Here is a 25539-nt window from a genome sequence, read left to right as displayed (position 1 = left end):
TGCCCGCATTCTCCATTATAAAATTTGCATTCATTTTATTTTTAACTTGTCATTGCCAAGGTCATTGCAGAGTAAGAACAGAAAAATCACAGATGGCTTTCAAATATGGTCTCATTATAACAACTAAAGTGGTTTAATCAAAAGGGTTCAGGTATTCTTTAGCATGTGAGAGGAATTTGAATTCTTATGCAATCTCAAAATGAAGTTCTCACAACTTCCATTTTCATTTTCTCTTATTGTTTTTGACACTCTGTCCTCTGAAGTATGTATAAATCTGGCTTTCCTTGCAAAACAAGAGTAGAGGAATATCCAGGATTTGATTTTCTTCACAAAAAGGGATTGGTCTGCATACTGTCTTAAGGAGGGAGCCCGGCTAGCTCAGTAGGTAGAGCATGAGACTCTTAATCTCAGGGTCGTGGGTTCGAGCCCCACGTTGGGCAAAAATGAGTAATTTTTGCCTGAATATTGCATTGACTCTCATAATATGGAGATTAATCTTGCATTAGACATGCAATAACTCCCAAAAATTGTCCAGGAATGGATTTCCTTCATAAAAAATGATTAGTCTGCATACCATCTTGAAGTGGGAGCCCGGCTAGCTCAGTCGATAGAGCATGATACTCTTAATCTCAGGGTCGTGGGTTCGAGCCCTACATTGGGCGAAAATGAGTAATTTTTGCTGGATTATTGCATTGACTCTCATAATCTGGTGAATATTCTTGCATTAGACATGCAATAACTATCAAAAATGGTATCTCCCTTGGTTTCTCATTGGTGGGAAATTTAACTTCAAAATTAGCTAGGGTATGAGTCTAGATGAACACACCACAATATCACTCATATTCGAGTAGTAAACAGGCCAACCTGAACTGTAAAACATCCCATAAGTGGAGGTAAGGCATAAGTTAGGAGTGAACTTATTACTGTTATGGGCAATTGGACTTCAAATAAAGTGTGGAAGGCAGTAAGGTTACTTTTTTCATGTTATGCAGATTAAACACAGAGGGGAATTAGCTCAAATGGTAGAGCGCTTGCTTAGCATGCGAGAGGTAGCGGGATCGATGCCCGCATTCTCCATTATAAAATCTGCATACATTTTATTTTTAACTTGTCATTGCCAAGGTCATTGCAGAGTAAGAACAGAAAAATCACAGATGGCTTTCAAATATGGTCTCATTATAACAACTAAAGTGGTTTAATCAAAATGGGTTCAGGTATTCTTTAGCACGTGAGAGGAATTTGAATTCTTATGCAATCTTAACATGAAGTTCTCACAACTTCCATTTTCATTTTCTCTTATTTTATTTGACACTCTGTCCCCTAAAGGATGTATAAATCTGGCTTTCCTTGCAAAACAAGAGTAGAGGAATATCCAGGATTTGATTTTCTTCACAAAAAGTGATTGGTCTGCATACTGTCTTAAGGAGGGACCCCGGCAAGCTTAGTCGGTAGAGCATGAGACTCTTAAGCTCAGGGTCGTGGGTTCGAGCCCCACGTTGGGCGAAAAAGAAACATTTTTGCCTGAATATTTCATTGACTCTCATAATATGGAGATTAATCTTGCATTAGACATGCAATAACTCCCAAAAATTGTCCAGGAATGGATTTCCTTCATAAAAAATGATTAGTCTGCATACTATCTTGAAGTGGGAGCCGGCTAGCTCAGTTGGTAGAGCATGAGACTCTTAATCTCAGGGTCATGGGTTCGAGCCCCACATTGGGCGAAAATGAGTAATTTTTGCTGGACTCTCATAAGCTGGTGATTATTCTTGCATTAGACATGCAATAACTATCAAAAATGGTATCTCCCTTGCTTTCTCATTGGTGGGAAATTTAACTTCAAGATTAGGTAGGGTATGAGTCTAGATGAACACTCCGCAATATCACTCATATTCGAGTAGTAAACAGGCCAACCTGAACTGTAAAACATCCCATAAGTGGAGGTAAGGCATAAGTTAGGAGTGAACTTAACACTCTTATGGGCAAATGGACTTCACATAAAGTGTGGAAGGCAGTGAGGTTACTTTTTTCATGTTATGCAGATTAAACACACAGGGGAATCAGCTCAAATGGTAGAACCCTCGCTTAGCATGCGAGAGGTAGCGGGATCGATGCCCGCATTCTCCATTATAAAATTTGCATACATTTTATTTTTAACTTGTCATTGCCAAGGTCATTGCAGAGTAAGAACAGAAAAATCACAGATGGCTTTCAAATATGGTCTCATTATAACAACTAAAGTGGTTTAATCAAAAGGGTTCAAGTATTCTTTAGCATGTGAGAGGAATTTGAATTCTTATGCAATCTCAAAATGAAGTTCTCACAACTTCCGTTTTCATTTTCTCTTATTTTTTTTGACACTCTGTCCTCTGAAGGATGTATAAATCTGGCTTTCCTTGCAAAACAAGAGTAGAGGAATATCCAGGATTTGATTTTCTTCACAAAAAGGGATTGGTCTGCATACTGTCTTAAGGAGGGAACCCGGCTAGCTCAGTCGGTAGAGCATGAGACTCTTAATCCCAGGATTGTGGGTTCGAGCCCCACGTTGGGCGAAAACGAGTAATTTTTGCCTGAATATTGCATTGACTCTCATAATATGGAGATTAATCTTGCATTAGACATGCATTAACTCCCCAAAATTGTCCAGGAATGGATTTCCTTCATAAAAAATGATTAGTCTGCATACCATCTTGAAGTGGGAGCCCGGCTAGCTCAGTCGGTAGAGCATGAGACTCCTAATCTCAGGGTCGTGGGTTCGAGCCCTACATTGGGCGAAAATGAGTAATTTTTGCTGGATTATTGCATTGACTCTCATAATCTGGTGAATATTCTTGCATTAGACATGCAATAACTATCAAAAATGGTATCTCCCTTGGTTTCTCATTGGTGGGAATTTTAACTTCAAGATTAGCTAGGGTATGAGTCTAGATGAACACACCGCAATATCACTCATATTCGAGTAGTAAACAGGCCAACCTGAACTGTAAAACATCCCATAAGTGGAGGTAAGGCATAAGTTAGGAGTGAACTTAACACTGTTATGGGCAATTGGACTTCAAATAAAGTGTGGAAGGCAGTAAGGTTACTTTTTTCATGTTATGCAGATTAAACACACAGGGGAATTAGCTCAAATGGTAGAGCGCTCGCTTAGCATGCGAGAGGTAGCGGGATCGATGCCCGCATTCTCCATTATAAAATTTGCATACATTTTATTTTTAACTTGTCATTGCCAAGGTCATTGCAGAGTAAGAACAGAAAAATCACAGATGGCTTTCAAATATGGTCTCATTATAACAACTAAAGTGGTTTAATCAAAAGGGTTCAGGTATTCTTTAGCACGTGAGAGGAATTTGAATTCTTATGCAATCTTAACATGAAGTTCTCACAACTTCCATTTTCATTTTCTCTTATTTTATTTGACACTCTGTCCCCTAAAGGATGTATAAATCTGGCTTTCCTTGCAAAACAAGAGTAGAGGAATATCCAGGATTTGATTTTCTTCACAAAAAGTGATTGGTCTGCATACTGTCTTAAGGAGGGACCCCGGCAAGCTCAGTCGGTAGAGCATGAGACTCTTAAGCTCAGGGTCGTGGGTTCGAGCCCCACGTTGGGCGAAAAAGAAATTTTTTTGCCTGAATATTTTATTGACTCTCATAATATGGAGATTAATCTTGCATTAGACATGCAATAACTCCCAAAAATTGTCCAGGAATGAATTTCCTTCATAAAAAATGATTAGTCCGCATACCATCTTGAAGTGTGAGCCGGCTAGCTCAGTTGGTAGAGCATGAGACTCTTAATCTCAGGGTCTTGGGTTCGAGCCCCACATTGGGCGAAAATGAGTAATTTTTGCTGGACTCTCATAATCTGGTGATTATTCTTGCATTAGACATGCAATAACTATCAAAAATGGTATCTCCCTTGGTTTCTCATTGGTGGGAAATTTAACTTCAAGATTAGGTAGGGTATGAGTCTAGATCACAGCTTTCCAAACTGTGTGGCGCGACACGTTACTGTGTCGCGCCCCATGCGTAGGTGTGTCGCGCTTGTTAGGGCTGCCCAGGGGTTTAAGAATGCGCTGTTTATCTGCCCATTGACGTGCTGATGTTTCATTTAGCGTGTGTTTGGAGCTCACGCTGCGGTTGTAATTACTGTAATCTCGGAGACAATAATTTCACTTGGCCGAGAGGGTGGGGGCGCTGTCTGCGGCAACACTGGCGATCTATCTTGTTTGAGCCCTGGACAGGACAAACAGAAGAGGAGCTTAAAAACCCATTTGGGGGAAAATGTTTAATCCTCATCGCAGGCTGAAGGGGACACTGCGGCTTGAAACTCTGAGGAGAGCTGCCTGCCTGTGGCTGGCCGTGTGCTCGGACACCGCTCTAACTGCAGACCTGGCAGCACTCGGGTGAGTCATGCATGCTGCTTCGAGTTCACACCTCTGGCTTTCCAAGAGAAAATTACAGGCCATTCCTTGTTATTTCAAGAGTTTGCAAAGGCCGGGATCTTGTCCATGACATATTAACTGGAGACAAAATCGTATTTTAAAATGTAGTCATTCATAACGTGCAATTTTTGTTTGTTTGTATTAGTCATGGATAGAACACATTTAAACTAACTGCTTTCTATTTATATTTGTGAAGTATACAGATAAACGGTAAAAATATGTAGCAGCTGTCCTTTTGCTTATTCTTGTACTGGCTTGAACATCAACATATCAACCCTCTGTTTATTTGATCTCTGCAGCACGTACTTAACCGTATTATTTAATAGGATGCAATAAAGTGTAATGACATTGGGGTGTAGGAGATGTATCTTCTTGGTACACAAATAGTTTTGTACAAGTATTTTAACCTTCCATTTCAGGGTTTCGAAGCAGTTGAAAGATATTTTAGAAGGATTCTCAGTGACAAAAGGGTGTACTTTGTAATATTTAAATATTTACATGCACTTCATTGCTTCGTTTTACTCGCAGGACAATGTCCCACATTTGGCAGTTGAGTGCCACTCACAAATGCACTGAAACCATGGTAATGTCACACAATCTGCAAACTTGGCAGCTATGTGTGTGAGGCTCTCTCACACCCCTCTACTTCTCTCAAATCCCCTGAAACTGAGGCCTGGCTGCAGTGACACACAGTCTCCAGGTAGCAACCCCATGTAGGGAGCTATTGCACACCTCCTGCTTTCCTCAAACACCGACTCTAGAGCCGCCTGGCTGCAGCAACGCACTGCCTCCATGTAGTATCCCTTTGTAAAGGCACTAGGTTAGCACCCTTTCATTTCTGGTGCTTTATAGCAGTTTTAAGATCTTCTTAGAGTTTCTCGTTGCTTCAATGGGTGTAATTTCTGATATTTATATTTCCCTCATCTTCAGAGCTTGATTTTGCTTGCACGAAAGTGACACTCATAATCGTTGAATGCCACTCATAATTGCACTGAAATTATGAAAATGTCACACATGAGCAATCCAAAACCTTGGCAGCTATGCAACGGTAGTTTTCAGTCATTCAAAGACCCTGCTTAAAGTTGTTTCCTGGCCCCACGCGGGCCGCCTTAAGCAGCACGGAGGCCCTCCTGGGGCTAGGCATGATAACAAACTGCAGGGGGCGCCAGTCACAAACATCAACCACTGCACTGCCTCCAGATTATTCATTAAGTGCAGGCCTACTACTGCGGGGTGATTTCTTATAACTTAATAAAAACTCATGTAGGTTGTTCAGTGCCGCCCTGCCAATCTGTTCCAGCCACGTCACGTGAAGCTGCCCCGCGTCGTGGTGAGAGTGAGACTTGCTGTCAATTGAATGTAGCCAACGGCGATCTCATCCCCCTGCGGTGCCGCAGCAGTAAATCACAAAACCACTAAGGGCAGGACCCGCCAAGCGGGTGGTACTGCCTCGGTATTGGGCACAGCGACTATCTTGGCCCGGTGACGTCAGGCTTGGGCTGCAGTCTGAGTGACTCAGCGGCGCCAGCGCCACGGGCGGGAATTTCAGTGCAGCAGCCAGCTACTAAGCTACATTTGTGGCAGCAGTGAGGGCACAATATTAACTCTTACTGACGAGCCTGTGCTGGTGGTAGAGACCGGGCCGGTAAAGCTGCGGGGAGCTGCAGAGCCGGCGCAGGTCACAGGCGCGCGCGCTAGTACTTCAGTGCTGGTAGAGCAGAGACTCAGACAGTGGCATTAAAATGTGTGACAATGCATTTCAGTGCAGTGTTGCGGAACACCACACTGAAATGCGTTAGCGTCGTGCTTGATGCGTGATACTTGGCAGGCCTGGGGCAGGGTTCTTGGAATGTCAATCAATAGACTCCACTAGCATCTTGTGTTTGTGTTCTGTCTTTATTTGTGTACTGTACTTCTCTGGAAAACGAAATGCAGTTCAATGGTTCCATCAACAGTTTATACCGTCTTAGGGCTATGCAGTGGTAAAATCCAATATTTCAGTCAGAAGGGGAGAAAGAGAAATTATATAGCGCCTTGTTTACGTGTGATAAGTGGGTGCAGTTGAAACCATTTGCAGTGAAAATTTACATAGGATAAGTACATCCCCTTGAAACGTTTGCAAACGATAAGCTCGAATTTCCCTCTTGATTAGTTTATATGTTTGATGTATGGAAATCGCATTTTATTCATAGGGGAGCATTATAATCACAAGTGTAGAGCGCAGCCAATATAATCTTTTGTCTTATCAACATGAAGTATTACAATTTTGAACTATATTAACTTGACCCTGCACCCAGTGGGAATAGTCTAGCCCCAACTGCCAAGCCAGGCCCTCACTGGACTGGAACCAAGCAACCTAGGACCAGTTTCGGGTTATCACCCCTCATCAGCCAGGATGGCTTGACTCCAGTGGCATGGATAGCACGGGACCCACGTCTGGGCATACCCGGCCCACTCGGGGTGACAAATGCAAAAAGAACAGTTGATGGACAGAATGTGGAACAATGTCATGCGTTCATCCCAGTATAGAGATCTGGGCCTAAATCCATCGTTTTTTTGCTCACCATGTCATTCGAGTTCAGGGGTCACAACAAACATTTGTATCCGTCCACTAGCACTCATAAATTAACTGTTGCAAAACCGAAGGTATCCACTTTCGGCAAAGTACAGAAACACGAGATGCAACAGCTCATAAGGCCACTGGGTGGCAAGAATAGGCTTGAGTGTTCTGTGGAAAAGCAAACCCAGCAGAAGCCAGGATACTAGATCAAAAGTATGGCCATGAAGAGCAGAGTTTTACGAGACAGAATTCCTCCAAGAACATGCAACGTTCTGGGATTCTAAACCACAGAGATTTAGTCTAGTACAGAAACTGGTGACCTGGTGATCTGGAACTTTTGGTTTTGATTCCAGCTCTGGCACTTGACTTTAAAATGTGTGATTCTGGGCAAATGAGTTGACCTCACTGTGCATAAAATTGTAAATATGTGTGGGATGTATCGTGATTGCAAATATATAATATGTAATATCACAAATGTGCAAATCTCCTGTTCATGCTCTGTTACGAATCATATGGGTTTTCTTCAGATCCATACAAAACATACGTACATTATCTGGGGGTGTGTGTGTGCGGGTGTGTGTGTGGGGGGGTGTGTGGGGGAGGTATGGGTGTGTGTGGATGTGGGGGTGGGGTTGTGTGTGTGGGGTTGTGTGTGGGGGGGTTGTTTGTGTGTGGTGTTGTGTGGGGGTGGGGTTGTCTGTGTGGGGTTGTGTGTGGGGGGGTTGTTTGTGTGTGGTGTTGTGTGGGGGTTGTGTGGGGGTTTTTGTGTGTGGGGGGGTGGGGTTGTGTGTGTGGGTTTGTGTGTGTGGGGTTGTGTGTGTGGGTTTGTGTGTGTGGGTTTGTGTGTGTGGGTTTGTGTGTGTGGGGTTGTGTGTGTGTGTGGGGTTGTATGTGTGTGTGTGTGGGGTTGTGTGTGTGGGGTTGTGTGTGTGTGTGGAGTTGTGTGTGTGGGTTGTGTGTGGGGTTGTGGGAGGTTCGGGCTAGCTCGCTGCGCTCGCTCGCGTTACCGTGTCCCTGAAAAAAAATTCACAAAAAAGTGTGTCACCAGCATGAAAAGTTTGGAAAGCTGTGGTCTAGATGAACACACCACAATATCACTCATATTCGAGTAGTAAAAAGGGCCAACCTGAACTGTAAAACATCCCATAAGTGGAGGTAAGGCATAAGTTAGGAGTGAACTGAACACTGTTATGGGCAATTGGACTTCAAATAAAGTGTGGAAGGCAGTGAGGTTACTTTTTCATGTTATGCAGATTAAACACACAGGGGAATTAGCTCAAATGGTAGAGCCCTTGCTTAGCATGCGAGAGGTAGTGGGATCGATGCCCGCATTCTCCATTATAAAATTTGCATACATTTTATTTTTAACTTGTCATTGCCAAGGTCATTGCAGAGTAAGAACAGAAAAATCACAGATGGCTTTCAAATATGGTCTCATTATAACAACTAAAGTGGTTTAATCAAAAGGGTTCAGGTATTCTTTAGCATGTGAGAGGAATTTGAATTCTTATGCAATCTCAAAATGAAGTTCTCACAACTTCCGTTTTCATTTTCTCTTATTTTTTTTGACACTCTGTCCTCTGAAGGATGTATATATCTGGCTTTCCTTGCAAAACAAGAGTAGAGGAATATCCAGGATTTGATTTTCTTCACAAAAAGGGATTGGTCTGCATACTGTCTTAAGGAGGGAACCCGGCTAGCTCAGTCGGTGGAGCATGAGACTCTTAATCTCAGGGTCGTGGGTTCGAGCCCCACGTTGGGCGAAAACGAGTAATTTTTGCCTGAATATTGCATTGACTCTCATAATATGGAGATTAATCTTGCATTAGACATGCAATAACTCCCAAAAATTGTCCAGGAATGGATTTCCTTCATAAAAAATGATTAGTCTGCATACCATCTTGAAGTGGGAGCCCGGCTAGCTCAGTCGGTAGAGCATGAGACTCTTAATCTCAGGGTCGTGGGTTCGAGCCCCACATTGGGCGAAAATGAGTAATTTTTGCTGAATTATTGCATTGACTCTCATAATCTGGTGAATATTCTTGCATTAGACATGCAATAACTATCAAAAATGGTATCTCCCTTGGTTTCTCATTGGTGGGAAATTTAACTTCAATATTAGCTAGGGTATGAGTCTAGATGAACACACCGCAATATCACTCATATTCGAGAAGTAAACAGGCCAACCTGAACTGTAAAACATCCCATAAGTGGAGGTAAGGCATAAGTTAGGAGTGAACTTAACACTGTTATGGGCAATTGGACTTCAAATAAAGTGTGGAAGGCAGTAAGGTTACTTTTTTCATGTTATGCAGATTAAACACACAGGCGAATTAGCTCAAATGGTAGAGCGCTCGCTTAACATGCGCGAGGTAGCGGGATCGATGCCCGCATTCTCCATTATAAAATTTGCATACATTTTATTTTTAACTTGTCATTGCCAAGGTCATTGCAGATTAAGAACAGAAAAATCACAGATGGCTTTCAAATATGGTCTCATTATAACAACTAAAGTGCTTTAATCAAAAGGGTTCAGGTATTCTTTAGCACGTGAGAGGAATTTGAATTCTTATGCAATCTTAACATGAAGTTCTCACAACTTCCATTTTCATTTTCTCTTATTTTATTTGACACTCTGTCCCCTAAAGGATGTATAAATCTGGCTTTCCTTGTAAAACAAGAGTAGAGGAATATCCAGGATTTGATTTTCTTCACAAAAGGTGATTGGTCTGCATACTGTCTTAAGGATGGACCCCCGCAAGCTCAGTCGGTAGAGCATGAGACTCTTAAGCTCAGGGTTGTGGGTTCGAGCCCCACGTTGGGCGAAAAAGAAAATTTTTTGCCTGAAAATTTCATTCACTCTCATAATATGGAGATTAATCTTGCATTAGACATGCAATAACTCCCAAAAATTGTCCAGGAATGGATTTCCTTCATAAAAAAGGATTAGTCTGCATACCATCTTGAAGTGGGAGCCGGCTAGCTCAGTTGGTAGAGCATGAGACTTATAATCTCAGGGTAGTGGGTTTGAGCCCCACATTGGGCGAAAATGAGTAATTTTTGCTGGACTCTCATAATCTGGTGATTATTCTTGCATTAGACATGCAATAACTATCAAAAATGGTATCTCCCTTGGTTTCTCATTGGTGGGAAATTTAACTTCAAGATTAGGTAGGGTATGAGTCTAGATGAACACACCACAATATCACTCATATTCAAGTAGTAAACAGGCCAACCTGAACTGTAAAACATCCCATAAGTGGAGGTAAGGCATAAGTTAGGAGTGAACTGAACACTGTTATGTGGAAGGCAGTGAGGTTACTTTTTTCATGTTATGCAGATTAAACACACAGGGGAATTAGCTCAAATGGTAGAGCGCTCGCTTAGCATGCAAGAGGTAGTGGGATCGATGCCCGCATTCTCCATTATAAAATTTGCATACATTTTATTTTTAACTTGTCATTGCCAAGGTCATTGCAGAGTAAGAACAGAAAAATCACAGATGGCTTTCAAATATGGTCTCGTTATAACAACTAAAGTGGTTTAATAAAAAGGGTTCAGGTATTCTTTAGCATGTGAGAGGAATTTGAATTCTTATGCAATCTCAAAATGAAGTTCTCACAACTTCCATTTTCATTTTCTCTTATTTTTTTTGACACTCTGTCCTCTGAAGGATTTATAAATCTGGCTTTCCTTGCAAAACAAGAGTAGAGGAATATCCAGGATTTGATTTTCTTCACAAAAAGGGATTGGTCTGCATACTGTCTTAAGGAGAGAACCCGGCTAGCTCAGTAGGTAGAGCATGAGACTCTTAATCTCAGGGTCGTGGGTTCGAGCCCCACGTTTAGGTAGAGCATGAGACTCTTAATCTCAGGGTCGTGGGTTCGAGCCCCACGTTGGTCGAAAACGAGTAATTTTTGCCTGAATATTGCATCGACTCTCATAATATGGAGATTAATCTTGCATTAGACATGCAATAACTCCACAAAATTGTCCAGGAATGGATTTCCTTCATAAAAAATGATTAGTCTGCATACCATCTTGAAGTGGAAGCCCGGCTAGCTCAGTCGGTAGAGCATGAGACTCTTAATCTCAGGGTCGTGGGTTCGAGCCCCACGTTGGGCAAAAATGATTAATTTTTGCTGGATTATTGCATTGACTCTCATAATCTGGTGAATATTCTTGCATTAGACATGCAATAACTATCAAAAATGGTATCTCCCTTGGTTTCTCATTGGTGGGAAATTTAACTTCAAGATTAGCTAGGGTATGAGTCTAGATGAACACACCGCAATATCACTCATATTCGAGTAGTAAACAGGCCAACCTGAACTGTAAAACATCCCATAAGTGGAGGTAAGGCATAAGTTAGGAGTGAACTTAACACTGTTATGGGCAATTGGACTTCAAATAAAGTGTGGAAGGCAGTAAGGTTACTTTTTTCATGTTATGCAGAGTAAACACACAGGGGAATTAGCTCAAATGGTAGAGCACTCGCTTAGCATGCAAGAGGTAGCGGGATCGATGCCCGCATTCTCCATTATAAAATTTGCATACATTTTATTTTTAACTTGTCATTGCCAAGGTCATTGCAGAGTAAGAACAGAAAAATCACAGATGGCTTTCAAATATGGTCTCATTATAACAACTAAAGTGGTTTAATCAAAAGGGTTCAGGTGTTCTTTAGCATGTGAGAGGAATTTGAATTCTTATGCAATCTCAAAATGAAGTTCTCACAACTTCCATTTTCATTTTCTCTTATTGTTTTTGACACTCTGTCCTCTGAAGGATGTATAAATCTGGCTTTCCTTGCAAAACAAGAGTAGAGGAATATCCAGGATTTGATTTTCTTCACAAAAAGGGATTGGTCTGCATACTGTTTTAAGGAGGGAGCCCGGCTAGCTCAGTCGGTAGAGCATGAGACTCTTAATCTCAGGGTCGTGGGTTTGAGCCCCACGTTGGGCGAAAACAAGTAATTTTTGCCTGAATATTGCATTGACTCTCATAATATGGAGATTAATCTTGCATTAGACATGCAATAACTCCCAAAAATTGTCCAGGAATGGATTTCCTTCATAAAAAATGGTTAGTCTGCATACCATCTTGAAGTGGGAGCCCGGCTAGCTCAGTCGGTAGAGCATGAGACTCTTAATCTCAGGGTCGTGGGTTCGAGCCCCACGTTGGGCGAAAATGAGTAATTTTTGCTGGACTCTCATAATCTGGTGATTATTCTTGCATTAGACATGCAATAACTATCAAAAATTGTATCTCCCTTGGTTTCTCATTGGTGGGAAATTTAACTTCAAGATTAGGTAGGGTATGAGTCTAGATCAACACACCACAATATCACTCATATTCGAGTAGTAAACAGGCCAACCTGAACTGTAAAACATCCCATAAGTGGAGGTAAGGCATAAGTTAGGAGTGAACTGAACACTGTTATGGGCAATTGGACTTCAAATAAAGTGTGGAAGGCAGTGAGGTTACTTTTTTCATGTTATGCAGATTAAACACACAGTGGAATTAGCTCAAATGGTAGAGCGCTCGCTTAGCATGCGAGAGGTAGCGGGATCGATGCCTGCATTCTCCATTATAAAATTTGCATACATTTTATTTTTAACTTGTCATTGCCAAGGTCATTGCAGAGTAAGAACAGAAAAATCACAGATGGCTTTCAAATATGGTCTCATTATAACAACTAAAGGGGTTTCATCAAAAGGGTTCAGGTATTCTTTAGCATGTGAGAGGAATTTGAATTCTTATGCAATCTCAAAATGAAGTTCTCACAACTTCCGTTTTCATTTTCTCTTATTTTTTTTTGACACTCTGTCCTCTGAAGGATGTATAAATCTGGCTTTCCTTGCAAAACAAGAGTAGAGGAATATCCAGGATTTGATTTTCTTCACAAAAAGGGATTGGTCTGCATACTGTCTTAAGGAGGGAACCCGGCTAGCTCAGTCGGTAGAGCATGAGACTCATAATTTCAGGGTCGTGGGTTCAAGCCCCACGTTGGGCGAAAACGAGTAATTTTTGCCTGAATATTGCATTGACTCTCATAATATGGAGATTAATCTTGCATTAGACATGCAATAACTCCCAAAAATTGTCCAGGAATGGATTTCCTTCATAAAAAATGATTAGTCTGCATACCATCTTGAAGTGGGAGCCCGGCTATCTCAGTCGGTAGAGCATGAGACTCTTAATCTCAGGGTCGTGGGTTCGAGCCCCATGTTGGGCGAAAATGAGTAATTTTTGCTGGATTATTGCATTGACTCTCATAATCTGGTGAATATTCTTGCATTAGACATGCAATAACTATCAAAAATGGTATCTCCCTTGGTTTCTCATTGGTGGGAAATTTAACTTCAAGATTAGCTAGGGTATGAGTCTAGATGAACACACCCCAATATCACTCATATTCGAGTAGTAAACAGGCCAACCTGAACTGTAAAACATCCCATAAGTGGAGGTAAGGCATAAGTTAGGAGTGAACTTAACACTGTTATGGGCAATTGGACTTCAAATAAAGTGTGGAAGGCAGTAAGGTTACTTTTTTCATGTTATGCAGATTAAACACAGAGGGGAATTAGCTCAAATGGTAGAGCGCTTGCTTAGCATGCGAGAGGTAGCGGGATCGATGCCCGCATTCTCCATTATAAAATTTGCATACATTTTATTTTTAACTTGTCATTGCCAAGGTCATTGCAGAGTAAGAACAGAAAAATCACAGATGGCTTTCAAATATGGTCTCATTATAACAACTAAAGTGGTTTAATCAAAATGGGTTCAGGTATTCTTTAGCACGTGAGAGGAATTTGAATTCTTATGCAATCTTAACATGAAGTTCTCACAACTTCCATTTTCATTTTCTCTTATTTTATTTGACACTCTGTCCCCTAAAGGATGTATAAATCTGGCTTTCCTTGCAAAACAAGAGTAGAGGAATATCCAGGATTTGATTTTCTTCACAAAAATTGATTGGTCTGCATACTGTCTTAAGGAGGGACCCCGGCAAGCTCAGTCGGTAGAGCATGAGACTCTTAAGCTCAGGGTCGTGGGTTCAAGCCCCACGTTGGGCGAAAAAGAAACATTTTTGCCTGAATATTTCATTGACTCTCATAATATGGAGATTAATCTTGCATTAGACATGCAATAACTCCCAAAAATTGTCCAGGAATGGATTTCCTTCATAAAAAATGATTAGTCTGCATACTATCTTGAAGTGGGAGCCGGCTAGCTCAGTTGGTAGAGCATGAGACTCTTAATCTCAGGGTCGTGGGTTCGAGCCCCACATTGGGCGAAAATGAGTAATTTTTGCTGGACTCTCATAAGCTGGTGATTATTCTTGCATTAGACATGCAATAACTATCAAAAATGGTATCTCCCTTGCTTTCTCATTGGTGGGAAATTTAACTTCAAGATTAGGTAGGGTATGAGTCTAGATGAACACTCCGCAATATCACTCATATTCGAGTAGTAAACAGGCCAACCTGAACTGTAAAACATCCCATAAGTGGAGGTAAGGCATAAGTTAGGAGTGAACTTAACACTCTTATGGGCAAATGGACTTCACATAAAGTGTGGAAGGAAGTGAGGTTACTTTTTTCATGTTATGCAGATTAAACACACAGGGGAATTAGCTCAAATGGTAGAACCCTCGCTTAGCATGCGAGAGTTATCGGGATCGATGCCCGCATTCTCCATTATAAAATTTGCATACATTTTATTTGTAACTTGTCGTTGCCAAGGTCATTGCAGAGTAAGAACAGAAAAATCACAGATGGCTTTCAAATATGGTCTCATTATAACAACTAAAGTGGTTTAATCAAAAGGGTTCAGGTATTCTTTAGCATGTGAGAGGAATTTGAATTCTTATGCAATCTCAAAATGAAGTTCTCACAACTTCCGTTTTCATTTTCTCTTATTTTATTTGACACTCTGTCCCCTAAAGGATGTATAAATCTTTCTTTCCTTGTAAAACAAGAGTAGAGGAATATCCAGGATTTGATTTTCTTCACAAAAGGTGATTGGTCTGCATACTGTCTTAAGGATGGACCCCCGCAAGCTCAGTCGGTAGAGCATGAGACTCTTAAGCTCAGGGTGTGGGTTCGAGCCCCACGTTGGGCGAAAAAGAAAATTTTTTGCCTGAAAATTTCATTCACTCTCATAATATGGAGATTAATCTTGCATTAGACATGCAATAACTCCCACAAATTGTCCAGGAATGGATTTCCTTCATAAAAAATGATTAGTCTGCATACCATCTTGAAGTGGGAGCCGGCTAGCTCAGTTGGTAGAGCATGAGACTCATAATCTCAGGGTAGTGGGTTCGAGCCCCACATTGGGCGAAAATGAGTAATTTTTTCTGGACTCTCATAATCTGGTGATTATTCTTGCATTAGACATGCAATAACTATCAAAAATGGTATCTCCCTTGGTTTCTCATTGGTGGGAAATTTAACTTCAAGATTAGGTAGGGTATGAGTCTAGATGAACACACCACAATATCACTCATATTCAAGTAGTAAACAGGCCAACCTGAACTGTAAAACATCCCATAAGTGGAGGTAAGGCATAAGTTAGGAGTGAACTGAACACTGTTATGGGCAATTGGACTTCAAATAAAGTGTGGAAGGCAGTGAGGTTACTTTTTCATGTTATGCAGATTAAACACAGAGGGGAATTAGCTCAAATGGTAGAGCGCTTGCTTAGCATGCGAGAGGTAGCGGGATCGATGCCCGCATTCTCCATTATAAAATCTGCATACAATTTATTTTTAACTTGTCATTGCCAAGGTCATTGCAGAGTAAGAACAGAAAAATCACAGATGGCTTTCAAATATGGTCTCATTATAACAACTAAAGTGGTTTAATCAAAATGGGTTCAGGTATTCTTTAGCACGTGAGAGGAATTTGAATTCTTATGCAATCTTAACATGAAGTTCTCACAACTTCCATTTTCATTTTCTCTTATTTTATTTGACACTCTGTCCCCTAAAGGATGTATAAATCTGGCTTTCTTTGCAAAACAAGAGTAGAGGAATATCCAGGATTTGATTTTCTTCACAAAAAGTGATTGGTCTGCATACTGTCTTAAGGAGGGACCCCGGCAAGCTCAGTCGGTAGAGCATGAGACTCTTAAGCTCAGGGTCGTGGGTTCGAGCCCCACGTTGGGCGAAAAAGAAACATTTTTGCCTGAATATTTCATTGACTCTCATAATATGGAGATTAATCTTGCATTAGACATGCAATAACTCCCAAAAATTGTCCAGGAATGGATTTCCTTCATAAAAAATGATTAGTCTGCATACCATCTTGAAGTGGGAGCCGGCTAGCTCAGTTGGTAGAGCATGAGACTCATAATCTCAGGGTAGTGGGTTCGAGCCCCACATTGGGCGAAAATGAGTAAATTTTTTCTGGACTCTCATAAGCTGGTGATTATTCTTGCATTAGACATGCAATAACTATCAAAAATGGTATCTCCCTTGGTTTCTCATTGGTGGGAAATTTAACTTCAAGATTAGGTAGGGTATGAGTCTAGATGAACACTCCGCAATATCACTCATATTCGAGTAGTAAACAGGCCAACCTGAACTGTAAAACATCCCATAAGTGGAGGTAAGGCATAAGTTAGGAGTGAACTTAACACTCTTATGGGCAAATGGACTTCACATAAAGTGTGGAAGGCAGTGAGGTTACTTTTTTCATGTTATGCAGATTAAACACACAGGGGAATTAGCTCAAATGGTAGAACCCTCGCTTAGCATGCGAGAGATAGCGGGATCGATGCCCGCATTCTCCATTATAAAATTTGCATACATTTTATTTTTAACTTGTCGTTGCCAAGGTCATTGCAGAGTAAGAACAGAAAAATCACAGATGGCTTTCAAATATGGTCTCATTATAACAACTAAAGTGGTTTAATCAAAAGGGTTCAGGTATTCTTTAGCATGTGAGAGGAATTTGAATTCTTATGCAATCTCAAAATGAAGTTCTCACAACTTCCGTTTTCATTTTCTCTTATTTTATTTGACACTCTGTCCCCTAAAGGATGTATAAATCTGGCTTTCCTTGTAAAACAAGAGTAGAGGAATATCCAGGATTTGATTTTCTTCACAAAAGGTGATTGGTCTGCATACAGTCTTAAGGATGGACCCCCGCAAGCTCAGTCGGTAGAGCATGAGACTCTTAAGCTCAGGGTTGTGGGTTCGAGGCCCACGTTGGGCGAAAAAGAAAATTTTTTGCCTGAAAATTTCATTCACTCTCATAATATGGAGATTAATCTTGCATTAGACATGCAATAACTCCCAAAAATTGTCCAGGAATGGATTTCCTTCATAAAAAATGATTAGTCTGCATACCATCTTGAAGTGGGAGCCGGCTAGCTCAGTTGGTAGAGCATGAGACTCATAATCTCAGGGTAGTGGGTTCGAGCCCCACATTGGGCGAAAATGAGTAATTTTTTCTGGACTCTCATAATCTGGTGATTATTCTTGCATTAGACATGCAATAACTATCAAAAATGGTATCTCCCTTGGTTTCTCATTGGTGGGAAATTTAACTTCAAGATTAGGTAGGGTATGAGTCTAGATGAACACACCACAATATCACTCATATTCGAGTAGTAAACAGGCCAACCTGAACTGTAAAACATCCCATAAGTGGAGGTAAGGCATAAGTTAGGAGTGAACTGAACACTGTTATGGGCAATTGGACTTCAAATAAAGTGTGGAAGGCAGTGAGGTTACTTTTTCATGTTATGCAGATTAAACGCAGAGGGGAATTAGCTCAAATGGTAGAGCGCTTGCTTAGCATGCGAGAGGTAGCGGGATCGATGCCCGCATTCTCCATTATAAAATCTGCATACATTTTATTTTTAACTTGTCATTGCCAAGGTCATTGCAGAGTAAGAACAGAAAAATCACAGATGGCTTTCAAATATGGTCTCATTATAACAACTAAAGTGGTTTAATCAAAATGGGTTCAGGTATTCTTTAGCACGTGAGAGGAATTTGAATTCTTATGCAATCTTAACATGAAGTTCTCACAACTTCCATTTTCATTTTCTCTTATTTTATTTGACACTCTGTCCCCTAAAGGATGTATAAATCTGGCTTTCCTTGCAAAACAAGAGTAGAGGAATATCCAGGATTTGATTTTCTTCACAAAAATTGATTGGTCTGCATACTGTCTTAAGGAGGGACCCCGGCAAGCTCAGTCGGTAGAGCATGAGACTCTTAAGCTCAGGGTCGTGGGTTCAAGCCCCACGTTGGGTGAAAAAGAAACATTTTTGCCTGAATATTTCATTGACTCTCATAATATGGAGATTAATCTTGCATTAGACATGCAATAACTCCCAAAAATTGTCCAGGAATGGATTTCCTTCATAAAAAATGATTAGTCTGCATACTATCTCAAGTGGGAGCCGGCTAGCTCAGTTGGTAGAGCATGAGACTCTTAATCTCAGGGTCGTGGGTTTGAGCCCCACATTGGGCGAAAATGAGTAATTTTTGCTGGACTCTCATAAGCTGGTGATTATTCTTGCATTAGACATGCAATAACTATCAAAAATGGTATCTCCCTTGCTTTCTCATTGGTGGGAAATTTAACTTCAAGATTAGGTAGGGTATGAGTCTAGATGAACACTCCGCAATATCACTCATATTCGAGTAGTAAACAGGCCAACCTGAACTGTAAAACATCCCATAAGTGGAGGTAAGGCATAAGTTAGGAGTGAACTTAACACTCTTATGGGCAAATGGACTTCACATAAAGTGTGGAAGGAAGTGAGGTTACTTTTTTCATGTTATGCAGATTAAACACACAGGGGAATTAGCTCAAATGGTAGAACCCTCGCTTAGCATGCGAGAGTTATCGGGATCGATGCCCGCATTCTCCATTATAAAATTTGCATACATTTTATTTGTAACTTGTCGTTGCCAAGGTCATTGCAGAGTAAGAACAGAAAAATCACAGATGGCTTTCAAATATGGTCTCATTATAACAACTAAAGTGGTTTAATCAAAAGGGTTCAGGTATTCTTTAGCATGTGAGAGGAATTTGAATTCTTATGCAATCTCAAAATGAAGTTCTCACAACTTCCGTTTTCATTTTCTCTTATTTTATTTGACACTCTGTCCCCTAAAGGATGTATAAATCTTTCTTTCCTTGTAAAACAAGAGTAGAGGAATATCCAGGATTTGATTTTCTTCACAAAAGGTGATTGGTCTGCATACTGTCTTAAGGATGGACCCCCGCAAGCTCAGTCGGTAGAGCATGAGACTCTTAAGCTCAGGGTGTGGGTTCGAGCCCCACGTTGGGCGAAAAAGAAAATTTTTTGCCTGAAAATTTCATTCACTCTCATAATATGGAGATTAATCTTGCATTAGACATGCAATAACTCCCACAAATTGTCCAGGAATGGATTTCCTTCATAAAAAATGATTAGTCTGCATACCATCTTGAAGTGGGAGCCGGCTAGCTCAGTTGGTAGAGCATGAGACTCATAATCTCAGGGTAGTGGGTTCGAGCCCCACATTGGGCGAAAATGAGTAATTTTTTCTGGACTCTCATAATCTGGTGATTATTCTTGCATTAGACATGCAATAACTATCAAAAATGGTATCTCCCTTGGTTTCTCATTGGTGGGAAATTTAACTTCAAGATTAGGTAGGGTATGAGTCTAGATGAACACACCACAATATCACTCATATTCAAGTAGTAAACAGGCCAACCTGAACTGTAAAACATCCCATAAGTGGAGGTAAGGCATAAGTTAGCAGTGAACTGAACACTGTTATGGGCAATTGGACTTCAAATAAAGTGTGGAAGGCAGTGAGGTTACTTTTTCATGTTATGCAGATTAAACACAGAGGGGAATTAGCTCAAATGGTAGAGCGCTTGCTTAGCATGCGAGAGGTAGCGGGATCGATGCCCGCATTCTCCATTATAAAATCTGCATACATTTTATTTTTAACTTGTCATTGCCAAGGTCATTGCAGAGTAAGAACAGAAAAATCACAGATGGCTTTCAAATATGGTCTCATTATAACAACTAAAGTGGTTTAATCAAAATGGGTTCAGGTATTCTTTAGCATGTGAGAGGAATTTGAATTCTTATGCAATCTCAACATGAAGTTCTCACAACTTCCATTTTCATTTTCTCTTATTTTATTTGACACTCTGTCCCCTAAAGGATGTATAAATCTGGCTTTCCTTGCAAAACAAGAGTAGAGGAATATCCAGGATTTGATTTTCTTCACAAAAAGTGATTGGTCTGCATACCGTCTTAAGGAGGGAACCCGGCTAGCTCAGTCGGTAGAGCGTGGGTTCGAGCCCCACGTTGGGCGAAAACGAGTAATTTTTGCCTGAATATTGCATTGACTCTCATAATATGGAGATTAATCTTGCATTAGACATGCAATAACTCCCAAAAATTTTCCAGGAATGGATTTCCTTCATAAAAAATGATCAGTCTGCATACCATCTTGAAGTGGGAGCCCGGCTAGCTCAGTCGATAGAGCTTGAGACTCTTAATCTCAGGGTCGTGGGTTCGAGCCCCACGTTGGGCAAAAATGAGTAATTTTTGCTGGACTCTCATAATCTGGTGATTATTCTTGCATTAGACATGCAATAACTATCAAAAATGGTATCTCCCTTGGTTTCTCATTGGTGGGAAATTTAACTTCAAGATTAGCTAGGGTATGAGTCTAGATGAACACACCCCAATATCACTCATATTCGAGTAGTAAACAGGCCAACCTGAACTGTAAAACATCCCATAAGTGGAGGTAAGGCATAAGTTAGGAGTGAACTTAACACTGTTATGGGCAATTGGACTTCAAATAAAGTGTGGAAGGCAGTAAGGTTACTTTTTTCATGTTATGCAGATTAAACACAGAGGGGAATTAGCTCAAATGGTAGAGCGCTTGCTTAGCATGCGAGAGGTAGTGGGATCGATGCCCGCATTCTCCATTATAAAATTTGCATACATTTTATTTTTAACTTGTCATTGCCAAGGTCATTGCAGAGTAAGAACAGAAAAATCACAGATGGCTTTCAAATATGGTCTCATTATAACAACTAAAGTGGTTTAATCAAAATGGGTTCAGGTATTCTTTAGCACGTGAGAGGAATTTGAATTCTTATGCAATCTTAACATGAAGTTCTCACAACTTCCATTTTCATTTTCTCTTATTTTATTTGACACTCTGTCCCCTAAAGGATGTATAAATCTGGCTTTCCTTGCAAAACAAGAGTAGAGGAATATCCAGGATTTGATTTTCTTCACAAAAATTGATTGGTCTGCATACTGTCTTAAGGAGGGACCCCGGCAAGCTCAGTCGGTAGAGCATGAGACTCTTAAGCTCAGGGTCGTGGGTTCAAGCCCCACGTTGGGCGAAAAAGAAACATTTTTGCCTGAATATTTCATTGACTCTCATAATATGGAGATTAATCTTGCATTAGACATGCAATAACTCCCAAAAATTGTCCAGGAATGGATTTCCTTCATAAAAAATGATTAGTCTGCATACTATCTTGAAGTGGGAGCCGGCTAGCTCAGTTGGTAGAGCATGAGACTCTTAATCTCAGGGTCGTGGGTTCGAGCCCCACATTGGGCGAAAATGAGTAATTTTTGCTGGACTCTCATAAGCTGGTGATTATTCTTGCATTAGACATGCAATAACTATCAAAAATGGTATCTCCCTTGCTTTCTCATTGGTGGGAAATTTAACTTCAAGATTAGGTAGGGTATGAGTCTAGATGAACACTCCGCAATATCACTCATATTCGAGTAGTAAACAGGCCAACCTGAACTGTAAAACATCCCATAAGTGGAGGTAAGGCATAAGTTAGGAGTGAACTTAACACTCTTATGGGCAAATGGACTTCACATAAAGTGTGGAAGGCAGTGAGGTTACTTTTTTCATGTTATGCAGATTAAACACACAGGGGAATTAGCTCAAATGGTAGAACCCTCGCTTAGCATGCGAGAGATATCGGGATCGATGCCCGCATTCTCCATTATAAAATTTGCATACATTTTATTTGTAACTTGTCGTTGCCAAGGTCATTGCTGAGTAAGAACAGAAAAATCACAGATGGCTTTCAAATATGGTCTCATTATAACAACTAAAGTGGTTTAATCAAAAGGGTTCAGGTATTCTTTAGCATGTGAGAGGAATTTGAATTCTTATGCAATCTCAAAATAAAGTTCTCACAACTTCCGTTTTCATTTTCTCTTATTTTATTTGACACTCTGTCCCCTGAAGGATGTATAAATCTTTCTTTCCTTGTAAAACAAGAGTAGAGGAATATCCAGGATTTGATTTTCTTCACAAAAGGTGATTGGTCTGCATACTGTCTTAAGGATGGACCCCCGCAAGCTCAGTCGGTAGAGCATGAGACTCTTAAGCTCAGGGTTGTGGGTTCGAGCCCCACGTTGGGCGAAAAAGAAAATTTTTTGCCTGAAAATTTCATTCACTCTCATAATATGGAGATTAATCTTGCATTAGACATGCAATAACTCCCACAAATTGTCCAGGAATGGATTTCCTTCATAAAAAATGATTAGTCTGCATACCATCTTGAAGTGGGAGCCGGCTAGCTCAGTTGGTAGAGCATGAGACTCATAATCTCAAGGTAGTGGGTTCGAGCCCCACATTGGGCGAAAATGAGTAATTTTTTCTGGACTTTCATAATCTGGTGATTATTCTTGCATTAGACATGCAATAACTATCAAAAATGGTATCTCCCTTGGTTTCTCATTGGTGGGAAATTTAACTTCAAGATTAGGTAGGGTATGAGTCTAGATGAACACACCACAATATCACTCATATTCAAGTAGTAAACAGGCCAACCTGAACTGTAAAACATCCCATAAGTGGAGGTAAGGCATAAGTTAGGAGTGAACTGAACACTGTTATGGGCAATTGGACTTCAAATAAAGTGTGGAAGGCAGTGAGGTTACTTTTTCATGTTATGCAGATTAAACGCAGAGGGGAATTAGCTCAAATGGTAGAGCGCTTGCTTAGCATGCGAGAGGTAGCGGGATCGATGCCCGCATTCTCCATTATAAAATCTGCATACATTTTATTTTTAACTTGTCATTGCCAAGGTCATTGCAGAGTAAGAACAGAAAAATCACAGATGGCTTTCAAATATGGTCTCATTATAACAACTAAAGTGGTTTAATCAAAATGGGTTCAGGTATTCTTTAGCACGTGAGAGGAATTTGAATTCTTATGCAATCTTAACATGAAGTTCTCACAACTTCCATTTTCATTTTCTCTTATTTTATTTGACACTCTGTCCCCTAAAGGATGTATAAATCTGGCTTTCCTTGCAAAACAAGAGTAGAGGAATATCCAGGATTTGATTTTCTTCACAAAAAGTGATTGGTCTGCATACCGTCTTAAGGAGGGAACCCGGCTAGCTCAGTCGGTAGAGCGTGGGTTCGAGCCCCACGTTGGGCGAAAACGAGTAATTTTTGCCCGAATATTGCATTGACTCTCATAATATGGAGATTAATCTTGCATTAGACATGCAATAACTCCCAAAAATTGTCCAGGAATGGATTTCCTTCATAAAAAATGATCAGTCTGCATACCATCTTGAAGTGGGAGCCCGGCTAGCTCAGTCGATAGAGCTTGAGACTCTTAATCTCAGGGTCGTGGGTTCGAGCCCCACGTTGGGCAAAAATGAGTAATTTTTGCTGGACTCTCATAATCTGGTGATTATTCTTGCATTAGACATGCAATAACTATCAAAAATGGTATCTCCCTTGGTTTCTCATTGGTGGGAAATTTAACTTCAAGATTAGCTAGGGTATGAGTCTAGATGAACACACCCCAATATCACTCATATTCGAGTAGTAAACAGGCCAACCTGAACTGTAAAACATCCCATAAGTGGAGGTAAGGCATAAGTTAGGAGTGAACTTAACACTGTTATGGGCAATTGGACTTCAAATAAAGTGTGGAAGGCAGTAAGGTTACTTTTTTCATGTTATGCAGATTAAACACAGAGGGGAATTAGCTCAAATGGTAGAGCGCTTGCTTAGCATGCGAGAGGTAGCGGGATCGATGCCCGCATTCTCCATTATAAAATTTGCATACATTTTATTTTTAACTTGTCATTGCCAAGGTCATTGCAGAGTAAGAACAGAAAAATCACAGATGGCTTTCAAATATGGTCTCATTATAACAACTAAAGTGGTTTAATCAAAATGGGTTCAGGTATTCTTTAGCACGTGAGAGGAATTTGAATTCTTATGCAATCTTAACATGAAGTTCTCACAACTTCCATTTTCATTTTCTCTTATTTTATTTGACACTCTGTCCCCTAAAGGATGTATAAATCTGGCTTTCCTTGCAAAACAAGAGTAGAGGAATATCCAGGATTTGATTTTCTTCACAAAAAGTGATTGGTCTGCATACTGTCTTAAGGAGGGACCCCGGCAAGCTCAGTCGGTAGAGCATGAGACTCTTAAGCTCAGGGTCGTGGGTTCGAGCCCCACGTTGGGCGAAAAAGAAACATTTTTGCCTGAATATTTCATTGACTCTCATAATATGGAGATTAATCTTGCATTAGACATGCAATAACTCCCAAAAATTGTCCAGGAATGGATTTCCTTCATAAAAAATGATTAGTCTGCATACTATCTTGAAGTGGGAGCCGGCTAGCTCAGTCGGTAGAGCATGAGACTCTTAATCTCAGGGTCATGGGTTCGAGCCCCACATTGGGCGAAAATGAGTAATTTTTGCTGGACTCTCATAAGCTGGTGATTATTCTTGCATTAGACATGCAATAACTATCAAAAATGGTATCTCCCTTGGTTTCTCATTGGTGGGAAATTTAACTTCAAGATTAGGTAGGGTATGAGTCTAGATGAACACTCCGCAATATCACTCATATTCGAGTAGTAAACAGGCCAACCTGAACTGTAAAACATCCCATAAGTGGAGGTAAGGCATAAGTTAGGAGTGAACTTAACACTCTTATGGGCAAATGGACTTCACATAAAGTGTGGAAGGCAGTGAGGTTACTTTTTTCATGTTATGCAGATTAAACACACAGGGGAATTAGCTCAAATGGTAGAACCCTCGCTTAGCATGCGAGAGATAGCGGGATCGATGCCCGCATTCTCCATTATAAAATTTGCATACATTTTATTTTTAACTTGTCGTTGCCAAGGTCATTGCAGAGTAAGAACAGAAAAATCACAGATGGCTTTCAAATATGGTCTCATTATAACAACTAAAGTGGTTTAATCAAAAGGGTTCAGGTATTCTTTAGCATGTGAGAGGAATTTGAATTCTTATGCAATCTCAAAATGAAGTTCTCACAACTTCCGTTTTCATTTTCTCTTATTTTATTTGACACTCTGTCCCCTAAAGGATGTATAAATCTGGCTTTCCTTGTAAAACAAGAGTAGAGGAATATCCAGGATTTGATTTTCTTCACAAAAGGTGATTGGTCTGCATACAGTCTTAAGGATGGACCCCCGCAAGCTCAGTCGGTAGAGCATGAGA

General features: G+C 40.5%; 11 non-coding genes across 11 annotated transcripts; all 11 read left to right on the top strand.

Annotated features, from left to right (window-relative positions):
• Positions 1–2701: 2701 nt before the first annotated feature.
• Positions 2702–2774, top strand: TRNAR-CCU (transfer RNA arginine (anticodon CCU)). Its single transcript has one exon. It is a non-coding gene; the product is annotated as a tRNA-Arg (tRNA).
• A 342-nt stretch (positions 2775–3116) lies between these two features.
• TRNAA-AGC (transfer RNA alanine (anticodon AGC)) lies at positions 3117–3189 on the top strand. The gene has a single exon. It is a non-coding gene; the product is annotated as a tRNA-Ala (tRNA).
• A 6791-nt stretch (positions 3190–9980) lies between these two features.
• Positions 9981–10053, top strand: TRNAI-UAU (transfer RNA isoleucine (anticodon UAU)). Its single transcript has one exon. It is a non-coding gene; the product is annotated as a tRNA-Ile (tRNA).
• Positions 10054–11059: 1006 nt separating this feature from the next.
• On the top strand, positions 11060–11132 carry TRNAK-CUU (transfer RNA lysine (anticodon CUU)). Its single transcript has one exon. It is a non-coding gene; the product is annotated as a tRNA-Lys (tRNA).
• Positions 11133–12121: 989 nt separating this feature from the next.
• TRNAK-CUU (transfer RNA lysine (anticodon CUU)) lies at positions 12122–12194 on the top strand. Its single transcript has one exon. It is a non-coding gene; the product is annotated as a tRNA-Lys (tRNA).
• A 756-nt stretch (positions 12195–12950) lies between these two features.
• TRNAM-CAU (transfer RNA methionine (anticodon CAU)) lies at positions 12951–13023 on the top strand. Its single transcript has one exon. It is a non-coding gene; the product is annotated as a tRNA-Met (tRNA).
• A 2259-nt stretch (positions 13024–15282) lies between these two features.
• On the top strand, positions 15283–15355 carry TRNAM-CAU (transfer RNA methionine (anticodon CAU)). The gene has a single exon. It is a non-coding gene; the product is annotated as a tRNA-Met (tRNA).
• Positions 15356–16331: 976 nt separating this feature from the next.
• On the top strand, positions 16332–16404 carry TRNAM-CAU (transfer RNA methionine (anticodon CAU)). Its single transcript has one exon. It is a non-coding gene; the product is annotated as a tRNA-Met (tRNA).
• Positions 16405–17381: 977 nt separating this feature from the next.
• Positions 17382–17454, top strand: TRNAM-CAU (transfer RNA methionine (anticodon CAU)). Its single transcript has one exon. It is a non-coding gene; the product is annotated as a tRNA-Met (tRNA).
• A 2023-nt stretch (positions 17455–19477) lies between these two features.
• TRNAM-CAU (transfer RNA methionine (anticodon CAU)) lies at positions 19478–19550 on the top strand. Its single transcript has one exon. It is a non-coding gene; the product is annotated as a tRNA-Met (tRNA).
• A 3053-nt stretch (positions 19551–22603) lies between these two features.
• Positions 22604–22676, top strand: TRNAM-CAU (transfer RNA methionine (anticodon CAU)). Its single transcript has one exon. It is a non-coding gene; the product is annotated as a tRNA-Met (tRNA).
• The last annotated feature ends 2863 nt before the right edge of the window (positions 22677–25539 follow it).

This window comes from Lissotriton vulgaris, chromosome 1_1, assembly GCF_964263255.1.
Source record: "Lissotriton vulgaris chromosome 1_1, aLisVul1.2, whole genome shotgun sequence".
In the NCBI taxonomy this organism is placed as follows: domain Eukaryota; kingdom Metazoa; phylum Chordata; class Amphibia; order Caudata; family Salamandridae; genus Lissotriton; species Lissotriton vulgaris.
This window is presented reverse-complemented; position numbering and strand designations above follow the sequence as displayed.